Raw genomic sequence first — 12,521 nt, forward strand, 5'->3', positions numbered from 1 at the left:
TTTATTTAGAAGCAAAAATGAATGCTGCTGAGCAAACAACCACCCAACAGCGGCGGCGCACCAGCATCAGAAAGGCCTCTTCCAGGGAGCTCAAAGACACGCAGAGAGACAGCAAGAGGGGCTTTCCTTTGGGGTCTGCAGAGTGTAAAAGTTGGCAATGGACACGTGGGAGAGTGATGCTATTTTTTATCATGATAGTAAAAATATAATTCACAAAATAATCCGAGTCAGTCCTGGAGGGAGCCCAGGGTTTCTTGGGGTGCTGTTTGGCAGCCTCGGAGCCTCCGAAATGACTTTGCTCCTTCTGACCAGAGGGCTCCGAGGGCACTGAGGCAGGTCCTAGGGAGTGATGTGAGCAACGGGTGTGTGAGTGAGACAGGCGGTGGTGGCAGCGCTGCCACAGGGACTGACGCCTGGGTCCTGCACGGGGAGACTCTTCTGCTCTTGCCGAGAATGCAGATTTTTAGTGGGGCTCCTTCAAAACCTCCTCTTTGAAAACTAACACATTGCCTCTGGTTTAATGCTTCCGATTGCCTCTCGGCTTGTAAAAATCTATTCAGTTGCTGGAAGTTCGATCCCAAATCTGTCCTGAGGTCCCGGTGGGCGAGTCTTGCTATGAGTGAGGCCGGCTGGCACTGTGACCTCAGAGCACTCAGCGCAGCTAAGGAGTTTGGCAGATCTGAACCCTCTCTTTCGAACTGCAGGGCATGTGTCCAGCTATGTTCTCCAGCTAGTTTAGAATCTGTAGATTTTTTTCCCCAATGAAAGACAGTGGAGGCGTGGGGTAGTGAAGCTTCTGGATAACAAAGCACTCCTCTTAAACATGTACATGTCCCTTTCTTATGCAGTAATTACAAAAACATGGAGGCTTTTTTTTAGCGCATTCCTGGACCCAGCCCTGGAATTTAGAGGATCTGGGCTCAGGAATCTGAATGTTTAACCGCCCCCTCCCCCAAAGTGATTTTGATGAGGAGCCAGGTTTGGAATCCACACCTGAGGCAGATTTTTTTGGCTTGGGGAGGAGCAGGGGAGGAGGAGCAGCTTCAATTAGTGTGAAGTGAAGCCAACTTCTACCAGGAGGTCGCTGGCTGCTCTGCTCCCTCAACAGCCTTAAATGGGTGTCCCCATGTTCGGGGTCTGGCGTGTCCTGGAGAGCTCTGAGGGTGAGATAGAGTCACAATGGCCAGCATCTGCGTCAAGGGCTGGACACGCTCCCTCTGACACGCATCGATGGACTTAGTGTTCACAACAGCCCAATAGAACCCATTCTGTTATCATCTCCATTTTTTTTTTTTTTTTTTTTGAGACAGGGTCTCACTTTGTTGCCCAGGCTAGAGTGAGTGCCATGGTGTCAGCCTAGCTCACAGCAACCTCATGCTCCTGGGCTCAAGCGATCCTCCTGCCTCAGCCTCCCGAGTAGCTAGGACTACAGGCATGCGCCACCATGCCCGGCTAATTTTTCCTATGTATATTAGTTGGCCAATTAATTTCTTTCTATTTATAGTAGAGACGGGGTCTCACTCTTGCTCAGGCTGGTCTCGAACTCCTGACCTCGAGCAATCCGCCTGCCTCGGCCTCCCAGAGTGCTAGGATTACAGGCGTGAGCCACCGCGCACGGCCCATCTCCATTTTTTACAGAAGAAACTGAGACACAGACAAGTTAATGAACTTGCCAAAGCCACGCAGTGAGTAAAGGGCCACGGTAGCTTTTCAAACCCAGGCAGGCAGCCTGGCCCCGGGCTGTGCACCCAGGGAGTCACAGTCAGGTGGATAAAACAGACCTGGGCCAGAGCCCATCCACATGCCCTGGGCCAGGAGGGGATGCAGGTGCCCACAGCTCTGCAGAGAGACGCCTGAGCACAGGAAGGGCTGGCTGAGCTGCCTTTACTGCAGGCGTAGGTGTGCCCATCAGCCACCGCAGGGAGGGCCTCAAGCCTCAGCAGCCAAAGCCACATGAGGCGCAATGCCTTGGGTCAGGGAACAGTCCACAGGCGGGCTGTGAGCCAGGTCCCCAGACACACTCCTGAGATGTTGCATGTGCATTTTTTACACATAAATCACAAGTTATATTTTCAAAGGAATATATATTTAGAGGTAATCCTACATTGACTAACACTTTGTAAACTGGTACCATTTTACAAATAATCCCTGGAACATTGTGTGTGTGTGTGTGTGTGTGTGTGTGTGTGTCTGTGTGCATATCTGCAATTGTGTATATTGGGAGCCTGAAGGCAAAACACATCTGCATTGCTTCGCTAAGGAGAATACATTCATCTCATAATGGACCTCTGGGGAGGTTTACTTATTCATTTAATTCTCTCCCTTCCACCGTTCTTTTGTCTTCTCCAAAGCATTCCAAAATCTAAGAGTGTCCCTCGGAAGACGGAACAGGGATTTGCTCACCAGTTAGGCGGGCAGGGCGGAGGCCGGTGGCGGGAACACTCGCACCAGAGCAGGGCAAGCGCCCGGGCTGTGTGGACGTGGGGTCACCGACTAATCCTTGACAGGGTTACTAGGGAGTATTTGGGATCTTAAGTAAAATACCGCATGTACTAACACTGTAAAGAAAGCCCTACTCAAATATTAATTGCCACTGTTCATGTGCAAGACTCCAGTGAGATTTAAATATTGTCACAGCCTATTTATCTTTGCTTCAGAGATTGCTTTGCCCATGTTATCTCTCACTCACCACAACCCTTCCTGATGAGTGAGGCTCGGGCATTTTTCCCTCAATATCATAATTGAAGCCACTGGCTCGGAGGGAAAGGAGTGTCCATCTCACTGCTGGCGACTGGCTGAGCTGGGGCTTGAACTCAGATCCGTCCGCCAAGAGCCAGGTGGAGACCTCAAATAAAGATGATCCACTCTGTGTCCTCTGAAGTAATTCCTATAATTGTCATCCAGTTTTTATCTGAGTCCCATAGTTCTTTGGGTAAGTGTTCTAAGAGAAAGCAAAGGAGAGAGTGGGGGAGAGGGAGAGACAAAATGAGAGAGGGACAGAGAGAGACAGAAGTAAAGAGGAAGAGACAGGGAGAGAGGAGGAGGAAGGAGGAGAGAGAGAGCACACCACCTCCTATAGGTGCCCCATGGCAGCACCCCCTGTGGGCTCGTCTCTGCTCTCAGGCTTCTGGGTGCTCACTGCTGCCACCCAGCCTGTCCAGCGGGGCCCCTGGCTGAGGTTTGGGAGTGAGTGGGATGCTGACCCAAGAACATTGCCACAGAGCCTTCTTCTCCAAGTCTGGCCACAGCAGAGAAGGTTCTGGAATCCTACCCTGAAAAACCTGAAGTTGGGTCTCGCTAACTTCCCTTCCCTTCCCTTCCCTTCCCTTCCCTTCCCTTCCCTTCCCTTCCCTTCCCTTCCCTTCCCTTCCCTTCCCTTCCCTTTTTCCTTCCTTCCTTCCTTCCTTCCTTCCTTCCTTCCTTCCTTCCTTCCTTCCTTCCTTCCTTCCTTCCTTCCTTCCTTCCTTCCTTCCTTTCTCTCTCTCTCTCTCTCTCTCTCTCTCTCTCTCTCTCTCTCTCTCTCTCCTCTTTCTCTCTTCCTCTCTTTCTCTCTTCCTCTCTTTCTCTCTTTCTCTCTTGACAGAGTCTCGCTTTGTTGCCCGGGCTAGAGTGAATGCAGTGCTGTCAGCCTAGCTCACAGCAACCTCACACTCCTGGACTCAAGCGATCTTCCTGCCTCAGCCTCCTGAGTAGCTGCGACTATAGGCGTGAGCCACCACATCTGGCTAATTTTTTATTTCTATTTTTAGTTTACTGGCTAGGTTTTTTTCCTATTTTTAGTAGAGATGGGGTCTCGCTCTTGCTGGGGCTGGTCTTGAACTCCTGACCTCAAGCAATCCTCCCTAGTCAGAGTGCTAGGATTACAGGCGTGAACCGCCTTGCCCAGCCCTTGCTAATTTCTTTTGATGGTGTTTACGGAATAAAATCTGGATAAGTCTAGATGATAGTGTTTACTTTGATTCAAGGAGTGTTTTAGCTCTCAGTGTGTATGAGGAAAACTTACACAGATGCAGAACTGAGAGAAGTTTAAAATTAATTATCATGGTGCCTGCATTAATATTAGAATAGGACCTGAGGTCTCCATAAGCTCCGGGTGAGAGGGCCTCCTGGGCACTTGCTCCCAGGGGGGTGGGCAGCTGCTGGACTCCCCAATCCTAGAATTCATTTCTCGGGAGAAGATGGCATTGTTTCCCTGAAAGATATGCAACTATAGTCTAGATTTTAGACACCGTGTTATGCTGTGCAAAGGGTATATGGCATGAGAGGTAGGGAGGAGGGTTACAGGGATGAAAATCACTCCCAAAATGTGTTGGGCTCTGAGTCGGGGACAGTGTAGGCCAGGAGGGGAAGACATACCCGTGAGAAGTGGGGAGCGGCCAGGCAGGCTCCCAGCGGAACCTGGGGAACCTGGCATCAGGGGAGAAGAGGCCCTTCAGGGCACAGGCGCAGAGGAGCCCGCAGGGCCGGCTCTCACAGGGGCCCAGCTGTCACTTAGCCACAAAGTGGCAGACATGCAACATCTGTGCGCATGTTCCCTTCTCTAACTCGTGATTACTTAAATGCAAAAATCAAAGCAAAACCCCACAGCCCAAGCCAATGGTCCAGCTGCTTTGGTCCATACTCCAGTGAGTTCCCCAAGGCACCAGCCCCCAGGGCCGGCGCTGGTTCCCAGACCAGGGCCTCACTGGAGGCTGGCTGGCCCGGCTGGCCTCTCTCAGTCCCACCTCCAAACCTGGTGTGGTTGAGCCTGGCTCAGCTGTCCCTACGCCTCAGGCACTGCGCTAAGGGCTTCAGGCCGGCAACTTCTCCAGTCCTCATAAAGACCACGTGGCTTCCGTTTGAACAGCCCCATTTTACAGATTAGAAAACTGAAGCCTGCAGATGTGTTTGTGGGGAGGCTTCAAGACTTTTACTCAAATCTACCTGAATTCAAGAGACTTGAGCTTAACATTCCCTGTCTCTCTAGCCCAGGCTCCCAGCAGTCTCCTGTGGGTGCTGTCACCTCCTGTCTCCATCCCTCCGGCCACCTCCTCACATGCCTGGCACAGGCTCAGGCGCTGCCCTTGCACCCACACCGAGCTCTGCCGCAGCCGCCTGCCCCGGGAACCTCTGCCCTGCAGATGCCGCTGTGCACAGCTCCTCCAGGAGCTCCTGTGCCTCACAGCCCTCGGGTGACATGTCTTGGCCTCATGGTAGTGTCACAGCTCTCTGAGAAAGGCTTTCCTGCCAGGCAGAGCTATTCCTCCGCAGAATGGGCTGGTTTTTACAAAGCGAGGCCATCCTCAACATACATGCGTCAGGGCCAGTGACAGGGACAGCCTGGCACAGAGGGTAGAGGCTAAAGGCTCTTCCAGCTGGAAGGTTCTGGGATCTCAGATCCACCCAGCGCGACCAACTGTGACTTCACTCAGGCTCTGGCTTCTCACTGCAGAGACCCCAGAAGCAGGACGCCTCGGGCAGGCGCAGGCTGAGGGCAGGCTCGCAGTTTGTTAGGTGAACGCAGCTCTCGAGAGGCCGCCCGTCCTGTCTCAGGGCCCACGTCCTGGGAGCCCGACCTGCAGCTCAACGGGGCGAATCTGTGTCCTTGCAGTGTGCTCCCAGGGCCCGTGCTGGCGGAAGCTGGCCTGCCAGTGCATTTTTGCGGAACAGGATACTATATTAGCCAGGGTTCTGCAGAGAAACAGAACCAACAGGACATATGTAAATACGTAGAAGAGAAGATTTATTATAGCAACTGGCTTACATGATTACGGAGGCTGAGAAGCCCTATGTCTGCTGTCTGCCAGCTGGAGACCAGGAAGGCTGGTGTGAATAATAACTACCAGTCTGAGAACAAAGGCCTGAGGACCAGGAGCACCAATGTCTGCATGCAGGAGAAAATGGATATCTAAGCTCAAGAAGAAAAAGAGAGAATTTGCCCTTCCTCGGCCTTTTTGTTCTATTTGGGCCCTCGAAGGATTAGGTGGAGCCTTCCCACACTGGTGAGGGTAGCTCTACTTTACTCAGTCTACTGGTTCAGTGCTAACCTCTTCCAGAAACACCCTCACAGGCACACCCAGAAATAATGTTTTACCAGCTATCTGGGCATCCCTTAGCTCAGTCAAGTTGACACATAAAATTAATCATCACAGGCACCAAGGTTGCACAGGTTCACAAAAGGTTCTGGGACACCGAAAATGTGAGGCACTCCTAGCCACGCCTGGCAAGTGTGCAAAGCCCACATTGTCGAGTTGCAGGTGGGAATGTGTGTGTTTGGGGAGAGAAGGAAGAGAGGAGAGGGTGAGGAGAAAGAGTCTCCAGAGACTCGGTATCTTAAGGCAAAATGCAGGCGGTGCTCACACTCCAGCTCTGCAGTTCTCTTACAACGTTGCAGAGCTATCTCACTCCATCTGGGATGATGTTTCATGCTACCTCTTCCAGTGGGTCTTTGGAAAATATTAATTTTCAGTGAAAGAAAATAAGAAATGAGAAAAATAGCCAAGTCATTGCTCACATACTCCCCTTGATCTAGGGAAATAAAATTATCAGAATTTTGCCATGGTGAAAACAATCTTCACGGCAATGACAAGCTTCCAAAAAATCTTCTAGAACTTCTGTGGGGCAGGAGCAAGAATGAATCTGAGCAGAAAGGCTCAGGGCGGTTCCTGCCCTGACTAGCCCCCTCCCCTGCTTGGAGCATTGGGAGGGAGAGGCCACTCTTGGCACATGGCTCCTTTTCTTCAGCTAAATTGGTTTGAGGCTTTTGTTTTCAAATCTGAGATATTTTTGGAAGGCTAAGCATGGAAAAATGCACGTTCCGTTTCTCAGATACTCATGCCCTGTTTTTGTTTAATTTCTTGGAAACTCAAGGGCTGTGAAGTGGGGAGGCCCTGGGCCCAGGAGGGCACCATGAAGCAGAGCTTTGGGAGGGCTCCAGGTCCAAGCTGGGTGTCCAGAGGCTGCCCTGCACGTGCCTCTGGACGGGGCGTGGCACGCAGGCTGCCGCAGAGCACATGGGAATACCGGAGTCCGGTTTTTCTTCTCCTTTACTGGGACACTGCCAGGGAGTTAATGACAGACACTGCTGGAGAGGGCACCCAAGTCATGGTTGTTCCAGAAACAAGGGTGTGTCTGTGCCCAGGGAGGGCAGTGGGGGTGGTGGGGCCATCTGGCTCGGGTGGGGGTGGCAGTGTGGGGAGACTTTAGGAGAGGCTGCCTGACAGGACAGAGAAGCCCAGCCCTGCAGAGCTCTTGGGCACACTTACAGTGTTATCTGCTGCAAAGAGGTATCCTAACACCTCGTGAAGTTCAAATTCATTCAGTCATTCAGGCAACATGGATTCGGCGTTGTGACACTTGCTGTGATGCAAGCTGGGTAGCATGTGATTGGCTCCAAGGCTGAAGGTCACCACAGCCTAGTGGAAGGGATGCATGAGCAAAGAGATGATTTGCTGCAACGACTGAGTAGACGGGTGAGCAGGCAGCTGGGAAGAAGTTAGAGTAGCTTTGAGGCCCGATGGTCCTGGGTCCCTAGCATGTTCTGCCCCAACCAGCTGGGAGTTATCCAGGGTTTCAGAGACTGTTTCCTTATTAGTACAAAGGACTGGCCTCACCACCATCTCTAGGTCCTCTGGCTGTGACCCTCTCCCCTCCCTCCCCTATGGCTTCTTTCCTGGTACCCTCTGACTCTTCCTGTCTTCTCTTTGGCTGGTGTCTCCTAGAGGGCAGGAAAATGCCTGTCTCATCTCTGAGGGCCTGTGGCTTGGTGCTCAGGAAGACTCTGCGTCAGGGAATGAATGAGGATGAGCTGAGTCTTCAATGAGAAGCAATGCTACCCTCCAGAGCATTGCAGGGGTTGTCCCAAGTCCCCCAGAGCAGCTCTTGTCCCTCGTAGCATGGAGGGAGTGGATTCAGAGCGTGGCTGATGCTCTGTGTCCCCAGTGATGAGGTGCAGGGTTGGCTGCATGTCCCCTCCCTAGGTCAGCTGACTCTGGATCTATTGCCTCCATTTCTGCTGGCTGCTTTTAAAAGTCTTTTCAGGCCTTGCGCTGTGGCACACCACTGTAATCCTAGCACTCTAGGAGGCCGAGGTGGGAGGATCACTCAAGGTCAGGAGTTTGAGACCAGCCTGAGCAAGAATGAGACCCCGTCTCTACTAAAAATAGAAAGAAATTATCTGGACATGGAAATTATCTGGACATATTGGCTGGGCATGGTGGCACATGCCTGTAGTCCCAGGTACCTGGGAGGCTGAGGAAGGAGGATCACTTGAGCCCAGGAGATTGAGGTTGCTGTGAGCTAGGCTGATACCACGGCACTTTAGCCTGGGCAACAGAGCCAGACTCTGTCTCAAAAAAAAAAAAATATATATATATATATATATATATTTTTTTTTTTTCAGGGGTGATTTTTCTTGCTCCCTTTCTCTACGATTCGGAAAAGCTGGATTTTCCCTGCTTCCCCAGCTCTCCTGCAGGGGCAGGAGGGGCATGTGTGGTCCCCAGGGCTGGGGGTGGGTTAGGGCATCATGTTTCGAATCCAGAATGGTTCTTGGTAACTGCGCTCCAAGACTTGCCTCAGCCCTGCTCCGGATGGGACTCTAAGACCATCAGAAGAAATCTATGTCCCTCTTCATAGGATGCTGGGGGTGTGGTGGGAAATGTCTGTTGATGAAATTTCTTTTGTGACCTCCCAGGAGGAGCAGCACTTCTGATTTCTGCAGAACTGTGTGTGTTTTACAGGGAGACCTTCAAGAGCATGTTGTCCATTCCCCAGATTTCACAAATGGGGAAACTGAGGCTAAGGGACTGAGTGCAGGGCCATCTGAATTTTGGGGATGGACAATCTCTAGACCTTTCCTCCTCTTAGAATCTCTCTGCCTGGGATCTTCTCTCTTGTGTGTCCCTGGCCTGGCTAAATTCTGCTTATTTGTCCAGGCTCATTTTAAGAAGTCATGTGACTTCTAAAGTCTTCTCTGACCCTCTCCCCCCCATTAGCTGGACCTGCCAAAGGCTTCCAAGGTACCTTGGGCTTTCTTGCCATGGCTGTGCTGCTTTTCTTATGCAGACCCCCACAGACTGTAGGCTACAGGTGGGCCGGTAGGTCTTGCCCCCGGAGAACACCGTGACTATAGGCGCTGAAGGAAAGAATGAACTGGTTGTGCAGGAACCAGGACTTGAACCTGTCTCCCCAGGTATTTCTGCTGCCCTGAAACCAGCGAATCTCCAGAACACTGGAACCTGGGCTGCTCAATGGGTCTAATTCCTGGTCCCGTTGCAGCCAGCGAAGGGGGGGAAGTCCCAAGGGTGCATCTCGGCAGGGAAGGGTGTCCTGGCGACCTGCACCTGGAAGCGCACCCCACAGTCAGGGTGAGGAGGCCAGGTGACCAGCCGGCCGAGCGCGGGCGCGGGCCGTGGCGATTGCCCGCACCGCCTCGAGGGGGCCCTGCCGCGGGCGCCGGCCGCCAGCCAGGAGGACGGGCCCGCCCGCGCGCTGCTCGGCGCCCAGCCTCGCTGCGGCCATCGTCCTGCCGGACCGCGCCGCGGGCTCCCCCAGGTATGGGGCCGGGGAAGGGATCTACGCGGCCACGCGCCGCTGTCTTCTTTGTTTCGGCCCGGCGCGGGCGTCTGCGCCCTGGGCCCGGGGACGAGGCTCCGGGCGTGCAGGGATCTGGAGCTAGGGCGCAGAGAGCGGGTTCAGGGCGCGCGGAGGCGGGAGCTCGGGACGCGGGGACAGGGCCATGGGGGGACTGTGGCTTGGGGCGCACGGAGACCAGGGCTGAGGGTGCGCGGGCACGGGGTTTGGGAGGCGCAGAAAACCGAGACTTGGCTGGAATCCCAAGACAGGGGCCGGAGCGCGGGCTAGCTCGGCCGGAATCTGGGGACGGGGCGCTGACTGGCTAAGCCCGGGCTGGCGAAGGGGCTGGGGCGCCGGCTGGCTGGAGCGGGGCCGGCAGCGCCCGGGCGCCCTGGACGGCGGGCAGGGGCCGGAGTGGCACTGTTGCAGTCTTAGTCGGGGCTGAGCGGACTTCGCTCCCTCAGTCCGGGAGTCCAGGGCGGAAAGCCTAGCCGGTGGCTGCAGTGAGCAAGCTCGAGACTCTCTCCCGCTTTCCCGGCAAACTTCCTGGTGCGTCAGGCTCGCTCCCTTTCCCTTTGCTGGGTGGGAGGCAGGGGGGTCCCTTTGCGCCTCTTTCCTTTTTTCTGATGGGGGAGGAACTGGGGCGTCCAGGCCGGAGCCACCTGTGGCACGTGCCTTCTGGCACACCGACTCTGTCGTTGACAAGCTAGAGGAGGGAGGGTCCCCGCGCCCCAGGGGTCCCTGTGCGCTGCGGCGCCCGGGCCTGACGCGTGAGCCGGGAGCCCTTTGCTTGGAGTGATTTGAGAATCTGTGTGGCGGGAAGAGGCTCGGGAGCTCCACCGGCATTCTTCGGACTGTGCCAGAAGGTGACCTGGCCTCTCCTAAGTGGCTGAAAAGCAAAAACCACCGTCCAGGCTGTGGGGTCAGCAGAGAGCAGGGCCGAGGGTGGTCATAACCCACCGGGAAGCCCCGGGCTCCCCTGCGGCCCAGTCACAGCTTTGATCCTCCGAGGTGGGTTTCCCTAATTTTTTTCACTACTTTCTGCATGAGGACATTTAAAATGTACTGAAAAGTATGACTGCAAAAATTATCATTGTATTGACATTGTCGTCACTGCTAACTCTTTGACATTTTGGTATATTTGCTTGAGACTCCTGGTCTGTGCATATGCATTTTTTAAAGTGCTTGAGCTCCTTCCCTTTTGTATGGGATTTGCTTGTCCTTGTGATTTTGGTTCTTCCCTCTTTGGGGCCTGCCAGGTTATATTTGCAAATCAATCAACAAGTATTAAGAAAAGCTTTTCTGTGCGGAGGCCTGGAGCGGCAGGGAGGGGGTGGGGAGCCACCGCTGTTTGGGGGTGGGAGGGCAAGGCCACTGCGGGAGGGAGAGCTAGGTGCTCGGGCCATGGTGGGCTTGGCAGCAGGTCTCTGCACATCAGAGCTGACTGGGGAGCTGGCAGAAGGCCAGCCTGACTCCTGACCTCCAACAAAGTATTAATAATAGTGACCTCAAAGACAAAGTAACAGGGTTATAAGGAGTGCTGATTGAGTGTTTGCTTGCGCTGAGTGCTTTGCATGCATCAATTTCATTTCACCCAAATAACAACCCTTGGAGGGAGTTGGGATTATTACCCCATTTTATAGGTGAGCAAACTAAGGCATGGAAAGGCTAAATAACTTGCCCAAGATGATGAATCGCAGTGGTGGTGCAGCCCAGGATTCCAGGATGGGACTGCGGGGTTCCAGCGCCCTGTCTGGTTGCCGCACCGCACCAGGGAGCACGCCTGGCTGGTGACTGGATTCTGATGCATGTCCAGACAGCAGTTCCTCAGCCGAGGCTGCCAAAGCTATCAGCAGCTCAGTTGAGTTATTTCTTTAAAAACCACCAAGAAGATAGAAAAAGTAGTACCCTCAGGGAACTGCCTATTCCTGAAAGCAAATTGGTTGGCTTTTTACAAAGTGTCGCTTTGGCTCGCAATGTTTTGAAATTGAGCTACCTGCAAATGTGACTCTGGAGCTAAAGGGCACGAGGTCAAGGTATGTTCCTGGGCTGCCGGAGGTGTTGCTGATGGGGACAGACACCACCAGAGGAGGAGGCAGTGAGGCAAGGACAGTGAGTGGAAGAGGCTGCTCTGGCAGGCGCAGCTTGTGTCTGTCCAGGGCTTCACACACGAAGACCCATTTTACAGATGAGTAAAACGCCAAGAACGTTTCTGAAGTCCAGGAACAGTTAGGGGTCTGAATGGGTCCTTTCGCCTGGCTCTATGTGCCGTGTTCCTTCCTGAGGATCAGCCTGTTCTAAACCACCCATGTCCAGAGGAAGCCTCGTGTTGTTCCCTCCCCATGACCCTGTGTGTGAACTTACGTGGGAGAGGTGCTGGGCGTCCCCACAAGAGAACTTTCTGTTTCTATGAGTACAGAAAGCTTTGTTTAGATCCTGCCACCTACTAGGAGGCCAGGCATTTGCTGACTGAGTGCTTTAGAACTGAGGCTTTGAGGCCTCCTTACGGCACCCCCCAAGTCCCTTTCAGGGAGGGGGCTCCTGTTTTGTGGGTGGGTCTTGTGGGCCTGCCCCATGCGGTGGGAGCTGCAGCCGGTGGGTGGGCCTGGGCTGCTGCTCTCCAGGAGGTGCATGGGCCCTGGCCCCACTTCCTGCAGGACCCCCTTCCTGTAGGACCCCGGTAAGCAAGGGGGTCATCAGCTAGTCCCTACAAGCAGTGACTGGAGTGACCTAGAGCCAGCCCCAGCTATCCAGAGTCCTGTGCAGATGTCCCTGTTGAGCTAGAATGAGGGGTTCTGGTTAGTCGGTTAATTGTTCCTCACAGTTAGCAGAAGTGTTAAAAACAATCAAAACGCAGAACAGTTACTTGAGTTATCCTTCGTGGTGAAGCAGAGAAGGAGGTGTTTCGTGCTCTCTTAGCAGGGATCTCCACGTGGAACTGGCATTTAAACTGCTGCCTGTTGCGC

The 12,521-nt window shown here is 53.7% G+C and overlaps 1 protein-coding gene across 1 annotated transcript in view; it reads left to right on the top strand.

Annotated features, from left to right (window-relative positions):
• Positions 1-9,394: 9,394 nt before the first annotated feature.
• TNS3 (tensin 3) overlaps positions 9,395-12,521 on the top strand; it is a 268,396-nt gene continuing 265,269 nt past the window's right edge. The window contains exon 1 of the mRNA XM_020289931.2: positions 9,395-9,534. The gene's annotated coding sequence lies outside the window, so the exon portion shown is untranslated. The remainder of the gene's footprint in view (positions 9,535-12,521) is intronic.

The sequence above is a fragment of the Microcebus murinus genome, chromosome 9, assembly GCF_040939455.1.
Source record: "Microcebus murinus isolate Inina chromosome 9, M.murinus_Inina_mat1.0, whole genome shotgun sequence".
In the NCBI taxonomy this organism is placed as follows: Eukaryota; Metazoa; Chordata; class Mammalia; order Primates; family Cheirogaleidae; genus Microcebus; species Microcebus murinus.